We start from the raw sequence: 10,228 nt of genomic DNA on the forward strand, positions 1-10,228 counted from the left end.
CAGTGAGTATCCCGATAGAGGTACACACTACAAACTTTGGTAGAACCAAAGAGAAAATTATGTAAGAGAAAGGAAAATCGAATTCAACCCATATCAAAGTGCCTAATGTGTTCCAGGTACTATGCTAGACATAAAGACAGGATGAATTAGACAGAACCCCTCCCTCAAAGAATCATTTTCTCTGTTCAACCAACTGGCAAGAAGTTTGCACTTAAAACTTGAAAGAACATCATAATCTTTCACCACCACCAAGTTTCCTCCTTACAAAACACAATGGTAACCAGCGTGCCATCTCAAAAACCTTTAGTTTGTTTTTTATTATATATGATTTGTAATAAATGTTTATATAATGATATATATGAATGTGTGCATGTTTCTATATATATATAACTTTTTAAATTAAAAAACTTACTTCAAAATTTAGACTGATGATAAAAAACAGAAAGTCACTTGACCAAAAAATATTAGACTCAGAGAACACTTGTCTTAAAGGCATGGAGGCAGGAAAGCCAGTGGTGTGTGAGGGGCAACTGCTGGAGCCTGCGGCAGGAGGCTGAAAGTAATACGAGATCAAGTTAGAGTTTAGGATATCACATCTCAAACCGTGGCACTTGGCCTTTACCTTCTGAAGTGAATGACCTCAAAGATGGTAACTGGCAAGATGGGCTGGCTTCAGATTTAGATAAGCCTGAGTCTGAAGTCCATCTCCCTCATATACCAAATCGCTTAACCTCTTTATGATTAATTCTTTATTTATGAAATGGAGACAAGAATAGTTCTAACTACGTACAGTTACCATTCGATAGTGTTGGTTATTACTACCCATGCATATTCCTTCTTCCTGATTATCCTAAGAATCTTTAAGAATCATTTTGCTTTCCCTATTAAGCAAGATAAAGTCACCTGAATCTTGAAGAATTTACTACTTAATCCCATTGATTTTATTTGGTCATTATTTTTCAGCTGCTTTTGAGGCCCACTTCTTAATTAGGTGGACATAACATTCATTTCTTCACCTTTCTCATTAGGAGAATTACATAGAAATTCTTTGGCAGTATCATTAGAATCACCTCTCTCATCAAATTCTCAAAATCAGCCAATTCTGTCACTTACAAAAACTATTTTTAAATAGTCACCAACTAGAATTTATTATTTTTAGTAGACAAAAACTATTGGCTCAAATGAAACCTTTGTGAACAAATTTTATTAATGTTATTATGGGGTTCTTTTAAACATAAACAATTGAAACTTGACATGTTATGCCATCTGTGGGAATTTATATAATTTTATGTTCCAAAAAAGTCCTCTATGCTCCAATAGTCTTAACCATAAATGCCAAAGTACTTATATGTGATCAGAAAGGTACTGCAGAAATAAAGGGTAAAATAAAATATCAGTCTTTTAATAATCCCAGTAAGATATCTTACAACTGGTCAGCTGTATTTGTTTGCTCTCTGCTGTGTTTCCATTTCTAAAAGACCATTTACAACACAGGTCTCACTTGAGAAACCCACTTAAATTTAAGAAACTCTCAAAAACGTTACTTTTATTTAAAGTGACCATGTTCACAGTATTTATTATTCATAATCATTGGGTCTTGAAATTACAAAAATGACCTTTGAAGGGCCATAAAAATATCATGGAACCCTCATTAGAAAGTTTATTCTCCTTACTCACAGAGAAGTTCCTAAGGACTCACTCAGAGCCCATTAACCCTTATTTTGTTTTTGTTTATTTATTTGTTTTTTTTTGAGACAGAGTCTCCCTGTCATCCAGGCTAGAATGTAGTGGCACAATCTCGGCTCACTGCAATCTCCGCCTCCTGGGTTCAAGAGATTCTTATCCCTCAGCCTTCTGAGTAGCTGGGATTACAGGCCCACCTAGCCTGGCTAATTTTTTTGTATTTTTGGTAAAGAAGGATTTTACTGTGTTAGGCAGGCTGGTCTAGAACTCCTGATCTCAGGTGATCCACCTGCCTCAGCCATCCAAAGTCCTGGGATTACAGGTGTGAGCCACCGTGCTCAGCCCTCATTTTGAAAACAATTCTAATGACTTTGCTCCTTTGTTTTTCAAACCCTAGAAGATTAGATGTTGAACACTAAAATTGAGGAAGAGATTGCTGTGGTAGAGGCAAACTGAGAGCAGCATTAGTGACTGATGACAGTGAAAGAGATGAAAAAGACAGCAATCTAAGTAATAATGTGGGGATAAATACCTTTCCACAAGCGATATTTATAATGTTGGCCTGCCAAGCACCTTTCCCCTCACCTTTTTTGGTTGTTACCAAAAAATATAACTTCTTTTTTCTTTTTTGTGATTTTCTTTTGTGAAATCCATGCCTCCTCTATTCTCCATCCGTGTGGTCATGTGAGATTGTCATTCTGATCTCCCCAACCCACGTGCTCCACCAATGATCCAGGGATGTGAATCACTGACAGGGCTGTTCAATAAGGAAACTCCTTCCTCTGGTTACATTGATGGTTTCAGGCATGAGGACTGACACATACCTCGCCAGTGAGAGTCAGCTTTGGGTATTTACTGGAACCACTGGGAAAGAGCTTTCTTTCTGTTTGGGTTGCTAAATCTAGACTTGCTAGTGAAAACATTTGTGATACCCAAGAAAGCCTTCCAAAGAATGAAATGACTACAGAGCAAAGAAGATTCTCAATGTGGAAAAGGAGAAAAACTCCAAAGTAATCACCACGTTGTTGGTACATCCAGAAGCAGCTATGTTTGAGTTAGGAAGGCCAATAAATTCCTTTTATTAAGCCAGTTTGAGTTGGATTTCTGTCACTTGCCACCAAATGAATTCTCAGTAAGAATCTTCATACCTGAATTGGCCCTGAAAGATCTCCTGTACAAATAAATAATATTTGGAATGGTGATTCTCACCTGTAATCCCAGCACTTAGGGAGGCTGAGGCGGGTGGATCACCTGAGGTCAGAAGTTTGAGACCAGCCTGGCCTAACATGGTGAAACCCCATCTCTACTAAAAATACAAAACTTAGCTGGGCATGGTGGCGGGCACCTGTAATCCCAGCTACTCAGGAGGCTGAGGCAGGAGAATCGCTTGAACCCAGGAGGCAGAGGTTGCAGTGAGCTGAGATCGTGCCAGTGCACTCCAGCCTGGGTGACAGAGTGAGACTTTGTCGCCCTCTAAAAAAACAAAACAAAACAAAATGTAATTCTCCATCTTCAAGAAAATACAAAGAAAAAGTTATGTAAGTATATTTTCTGCTTAAAAGGCACTAAAATAGTACTATTTAGAGATTTTGTGTAAACAGAATGTTAAACTAAACAAAAATCTGCTATTTAATAAAATAGGTGTCAGTTATCCAGAAAATTAAGTGAAAAGCTTTGTTTTTCAACAGTTCTGGTAAAATGCAACATTGTAGGCAATGAATCTTAATTATTTTCTCATTGTATTCACGGAAATCTTCTAAAATCCCAACATTAAACTACTTCTTTGGTACCAGAGAAGGTTCAAGAGAACTGTAAAGAATTTACCTGAAATACTGGGTGTCTGTGATAGAAAAATTAAAAAGTAGGAGAAATATAGAGAAACTAGATGGTTTCTAAGTAATTAAGAATCACAGACTAATGGAATGATAAAAGTTGGGAAGGCCTTTAGAACTTAACTAGGCCCACCTCTTTAATATTTCAATGAGAAAATTAAAGCTTAGAGAAGCTAAATAGTTTTTCTCAAATAACATGGCCAATATCAGCCTTCTTTAATATTTCAATGAGGAAATTAAAGCTTAAAGAAGCTAGTTTTTCTCAAATAACATGGCCAATATCAGTCTCATAGTAAAACTATAAAAATTTGTATAATGAGATAGTTCTCTAATTTATATCTTTGACTTCACGTCATTTCTACCAAGTCACTGCATTACATTTTTTAGTTCATTATAACATTTTGTTTAAAATCCTATTCACATATGCATACACAACTGTAAGTTTGAAAACACCATGCTGAAAGCAAATGTAAATATTTTTATTTCCTACCTTGCATCATCTTTAGCTTTACACTTGCCCATTTTTACAAATGTTATAGAGTTTATTAGAAACAAAAAGAGTTATTAATCCATTTAGGTTGTACAATATTGGTGGCAAAATGAATGGAATGTCTATTTACATGATAAATTTTGTTTACATATTTTGAATTATTAGTGCCAGTGTGGTGGCTCACACCTGAAATCACAGTACTTTGGGAGGTCAAAGTGAAAGGATTTCTTGAATCTAGGAGTTCAGGATAAGCCTGAGCAACATAGCAAGACACTGTCTCCACAAAAAAATTAAAAATTAGCAGGGCATGGTGGTGTGTGCCTCTAGCCCCAGCTACTTGGGAGGCTGAGATGGGAGGATCGCTTGAGTCTTGGAGGTTGAGGCTGCAGTGAGCCATAATTGTGCCACTGCACTCAGCCTGGGCAACAGAATGAGATCTTATCTCAAAAAAAGAAAGATAAATGAATTATTAATCAATAGACTAAAAGATAACTTGCCATTTAGGCATGTCTTAAGATTCTAAGAATTAAGGAGCTTTTCTTTTTAAAAAATTTCAGTTCAACTGCGATGTTTTGAGAGATTTCTGTATATCAGAAAATTATACGGAGAACTAGGAAGGCAAGGTGTCTTTTAGATGAGGAGTTCCCAACCCCAGGACCATGAGCTGATATCATGTGGTCTGTCAGGAACTGGTCCACACAGCAAGAAGTGAGCAGCAGGCGGGCGAGCCAGTAAGCTTCATCTGTGTTTACAGCGGTTCCCCATCTCTAGCATTACTGTCTGAACTCCGCCTATCATCAGATCAGAGCAGCATTAGATTCTCATAAAAGCACGAACTCTATTGTGAGCTATGCATGTGAGGGATCTAGGTTGCGGACTCCTTATAAGAATCTAATGCCTGATGATCTGTTATTCTCTCCCATCGCCCCTAGATGGGACCATCTAGTTGCAGGAAAACAAGCTCAGGGTTCCCACTTATTCTGTATTATGGTAAGTTATATAACTATTTCATTATATATTACAACAGAATAATAATAAAAATAAAGCACACAATAAATATAATGTGGATGAATCCTCCCAAAGCCATCCCTGCCTTCCCCAGTCCATGGAAAAATTGTCTTCCACAAAACTGGTCCCTGGTGCCAAAATGATTTGGAACTGCTGTTTTAGATAAACACTGTAGGTGCCTATATGCAGAAACAAAATATTTTTTCAGCTTCTGACTGAAGCTATTGCATTATTTAAACTGATAAATAACTTGTAAATTATAGTAGAAAAACCTTGGTCTGTTTCAAATGGCAAAATTTTATAGGTCTTTAAATTCAGTAAATAACAGGAATTCAGTCAAGGTTCTATGGCTCAGATACAGAATTCAACAGAGGAGTGAGGTCTGGCCTAAGCCAAGGGACTTGGCTGTTATGACTAACGTGACTGCCTACTTGCTCCTCGGTTAGTAGGTGAGGTATTTTCTGAAAATACATGCAAAGGCTGCAGGCCATTCATGCCTTTCTCTAGCATACCCAATATTCAGAGTTTCCTATGGGACTGACACCCATATTTAGAAACTCTCTTGGCTTAATTTGAACTTTATTTTCTAGCACTAGGGACATACGCCACCAAAATTATAGAGCTATGAAATTAAATAGAGTTTTCTTGGCTGGACATGGTGTTTCAAGCCTGTAATCCCAGCACTCTGGGAGGCTGAAGCGAGTGGATCACCTGAGGTCAGGAGTTCAAGACCAGCCTGGCCAACATGGTGAAACCCTGCCTCTACTAAACAAACACAAAAATTAGCCAGGCATGGTGGTGGGTGTCTGTAATCTCAGCTACTTGGAAGGCTGAGGCAGGAGAATTGCTTGAACCCAGGAGGCAGAGGTTGCACTGAGCCAACATCACGACACTGCACTCCTGCCTGGGCTCCGTATTAAAAAAAAAAAAAATAGTTTTCTTAATCTTTTCACCCCACTTGAAAGAAAACTGTCCTTTTCAAGATCAAGAATATAAGCAGTTCGATATACGTACCTGTTATAGAAGTAAACAGAAATAAAAGTCCATTGACAGCAGTTGACTTTGGGAAGGGAAATGGAAGGGGAGTGGCTGGACTTTCATTTTTATTTTCTACACTATTAAGATTTAATAATATTTTACGTAATTTTAAATACTTTTTTTTTTTAAGATGGATCCTTGCTCTGTCACCCAGGCTGGAGTGCAGTGGCATGATCTTGGCTCCCTACAACCTCCGTCTCCTGGGTTCAAGTGATTCTCCTGCCTCAGCCTCCTGAGGAGCTGGGACTACAGGCACCAGCCTCTATGCCCGGCTAATTTTTGTATTTTCACTAGAGGCAGGGTTTTACCATGTTGGCCAGGCTGGTTCAAACTCCTGACCTTGTGATCCACCCGCCTCAGCCTCCCAAAATGCTCGGATTACAGATGTGAGCCACCATGCCCAGCCCTGGTTTTCATATTTTTAAGCCAAATATCTTTCCTCAAATGAAACCTTATCCTTAAATACTACAAGTGGAACTAAGGTGGTGCTGCAGGAGCCCTGTCTACTCACCTCTGTTCCTTCTGGCAAGTGAAGCATACTGTGGAAACCATTTCTGTAAACATGGTTTCACATAGAGAGATATTTGTTAAATGTTCTCTTTTTTCACGTTATCTTACTAATCTAAATGTTTACAAGTACTTTCTGTAATATTCCAGAAGAAATGAAGGAACTATCAACTTGCGAATGTCCTTAGGCTCTCAGTCAAGTAAAACAGACTTACTGCGATCATTTCAATTACTACTAAAAGATATGGATAAAGACTTTTTACTCTTGTTCTTGCTGTCTGTGATTTGGATAGGCTGACATTTAATGGGGTAATCTTAAGCAGAATTTACATATATTGCTTGCTATGGTTTGTTTGTTTCCCTCCAAAATTTGGATGTTGGAATGTAACTGTCAAGGTAATAGTATTAAAGAGGGAGGTACTTTTGTGAAGTGATTAAGTCGTCAGCACTCTACCCCCATGAATGGGATTAGTGCTCTTACAAAAGGGGTCAAAAGGAGCAGCCTAGTCCCTTTTGCTCTTTCCCTTCCACCATCTGGGAACATAGCCTTAGTCTCTTCTTTCATGTGAAGAAGACATGGGAAGAAGTCACCATCTTACAAGCAGAGATCAGGTCCTAAACAGACATCAAATCTAATTGGCACCTTGACCTTGGACTTTCCAGCCTCCAGAACTGTGAGAAATAAATTTCGATTATTTATAAATTATTTACTTTGTGGTATTTTGTTACGGTAACAAAAATAGACGAAGACATTGCTAGAGTACTCTGTTGTATTCATGCCTTTGAAAGAGCATCACCGTGATTATTCAATACTCTATGATGATTCTAATAACAGTCTCCTACCTCTGTGTTAATCTATTCATGTGCTGAAAGTATAGGTTCTCAGTCTCATATCATATTTCTATATAGAACATACAGAAGTATTCCAGTTTCTGTACTTGCTTATCAACACTGATCTAATGCTCCTAAAGGAGCCCTACCCAGCAATGAGGAATTCAGATCAGGCTCAGAGTAGGGCTTAAAATTTTCTTTGACAATTAATTACCAAAATGACTAACAATGTTTCCCTGAATGAGAACTACCTTATCTGAAAGCCTTAGGTGAGTCAAATACATGGGGCCAAGTTACCAAAGGAAAATAATCACTGTTTTGAGTGTAATCTCACTGACTCATGAAGCAAAACACTATATAATGAGATATGAATAAAAGGAAATTGCCCCTACATAAGAAGGGATCCATTACTTGCTTTCGTCCTTTCTAGTCTCTCTCCTCACCAAAGGGAAATGTATTTATTAAAAGTTTAAAATATTATTTCTAGGCCCACTAAAATCAGAATCTACAAAGTCTGAATCTACCCCAAGTGGGACAGACATGAATTACTGACTGTGTAAATGCCAAATGTTCAGGTATGCCAGTGGGTCCCTTCCCCAGCCCTAGGGATAAATCATGACACGTCTAAATAAATCCCTGTAACGCCATTCCTTATTGCCACTTACTGATTAAGGACTGAACATGATTCTTTTCTTGCCATTGGAATCTGTAAGCCAGACTATTGGGGCACATTAGGTAAGATTTTCCTTCTTAATAAAGACAGAAAGAGGAGGAAAATTCTCCCCTTTTTGTTTTTAAATGACCAGGTGAAGAGGCAAGGGAAGTTGGGGTTGTAAATGGGTTTCTTGGGACAATTCTAGCAGCCATCATTCACCCATGAAGAAAAGGCAAGATTAGCTAAACACAGAAAGCAACCTAGAGCCCAGATATTATTGAGGTACTGAACAAATCCTGGACCCACCTACCTTCAAACATCTTCGTCTATGAGAAACGTAAATTAGTATTTTTGAGCGAATTTTTGGCTGAATATGCCGTTACTTGCAGCCAAAAGCATCCTAACCAATACAATAGGTGATCTTGCTGTAGAACCATCCCTGAGAAGCCCTGATGAACAGTGACGATGAGGAACCTCTGGTTTATAAACTTTAGCTTCTATCTCTCTACCTTCTTGATATAGTGCAAAATCATCACAGATGATAAATAATCAGAGCACTGCCTTTGTGTTGAAATTTCTAAAAGATGTCCAGAAAGTAACATTTTAGAAAGTTAAAAATTAGTGCCAAGGTTTTCACTGTCATCCTTTTAGTGAACAGAAATTATTTGGATTGTAAGATTATATATTTCCCCTCCTCTACCCTGAAGTTAAATTGTAATATTTGAATACTAAATGAAGAAAAGTTGGACTTATAAAACATTTGGTTGTTTTCCAAATTTCTACTCATGAAACAAAACAACAACTACAAAATATTACTACCACTGCTGCCTGGAATTTCATTTCTTGCTTTTTCTACTCGAAGAAATTCAAAATGTAACTCAAACATCACTTTCTCAGTACTTCCTAACTCCAATATTGACAAACTCCCTCATTTTCCTCTCTGAGGATTCATTCATTCATTCATTCATTCAACAAACAAGAGCTATTATGCTCTTGTTATGTCCTAGTCCTTGAGCTGAGGATTCAGAAGTGAAGTTTTACATAGTTCCTATATTCAGATCTTGCAAGCTAGTCAGAGAATGTTAAATGATTCCTAAGCAATCGTAATAAAATACGGTTAAGTTTCAACTTAAGACGCATGCAATAACAACTCCATCTCTTAACAAGTTTCATTTTCTTTTCTTTTCTTTTTTGAGACAGAGTCTCACTCTGTCACCCAGGCTGGAGTGCAGTGGAGTGATCTTGGTTCACTGCAACCTCTGCCTCCTGGGTTCAAGTGTTTCTCCTGCCTCAGCCTCCAGAATAGCTGGGATTACGAGCGTGCGCCACCATGTCCAGCGAATGTTTATATTTTTAATAGAGACAGGATTTCACCATGTTGGCCGGGCTGGTCTCGAACTCCTAACCTCAGGTGATATGCCCTCCTTGGCCTTTCAAAGCCTTAACAACTTTCTATGATGTGTTAAGCACAAGGGTAACAAAGATGACTCCGAGGCAGCCTGTCCTTTAAGCGGGGGGTCAGAGACTGGTATGTGTTTACCAAATTTGTTTCCTCTTCTGCCTGGGCCTACAGTGCATTTCCAGTCTCCCTTGCAGGTCAGTGTGGCATGTGACTGAAGTTTGGCCAATGGAATGTGGGCATAAAGAGTATGTTATTTCCAGTCCTCGGCCATAACAAACAATCGTCATGCAATCCTCTACATAGCTTCTCTTTTTCTGTCCGTTGCCTGGAAACTAAGCACTCCAAGGTCTTAGGGGATGGCAAAGCCATAATATAAAAGGGGTTTCGGTTCCGGAATCATTGAGTAGAAGACCACCAGCTGAACATGTGAATGGACTTGACATGAATGAGAAATAAGCCTGAACTACGTTTAGCTACTGAGATTTTTTACTTTACGTCTTAAAGCATTTACTGCTGTCTTAAGGTTATACTCTCCAGTCAATAGCATTTGATGATTCTTTGCGCCCCGAGAATGCTAACCTAGTCCACAAAGGCAAGACCCTCTGGTTAATCTGAGAACTAAAATAAAAGCAAGCCAGAAAAACCCACGCCAACACCTGACAACAGTAAACATACGCGCGCGCGTCACGTTATCGGGTGTGCAAACAGAAAAGGCTGGCCCTCGCTCCCGTCTCCAGCCCAGCAGGCCTACGGGGTCTCCACGGCGGGCGCTGGGTTTATTT

The 10,228-nt window shown here is 38.7% G+C and overlaps 1 protein-coding gene across 6 annotated transcripts in view; it reads right to left on the reverse strand.

Moving 5' to 3' along the window:
* SLC9B2 (solute carrier family 9 member B2) overlaps window positions 1-10,228 on the reverse strand; it is a 59,932-nt gene that overhangs the window by 49,132 nt on the left and 572 nt on the right. Inside the window, exon 2 of one of the 6 annotated variants that reach the window (XM_074396520.1) lies at window positions 413-553. The exons of 4 other annotated variants lie outside the window; for them this stretch is intronic. The gene's annotated coding sequence lies outside the window, so the exon portion shown is untranslated. Of the gene's footprint in view, window positions 1-412; window positions 10,211-10,228 lie in introns of those variants that run through there. One more of the 6 variants, XM_039468124.2, reaches the window with a different exon arrangement.

Source organism: Saimiri boliviensis, chromosome 3, assembly GCF_048565385.1.
Source record: "Saimiri boliviensis isolate mSaiBol1 chromosome 3, mSaiBol1.pri, whole genome shotgun sequence".
Classification (NCBI taxonomy): domain Eukaryota; kingdom Metazoa; phylum Chordata; class Mammalia; order Primates; family Cebidae; genus Saimiri; species Saimiri boliviensis.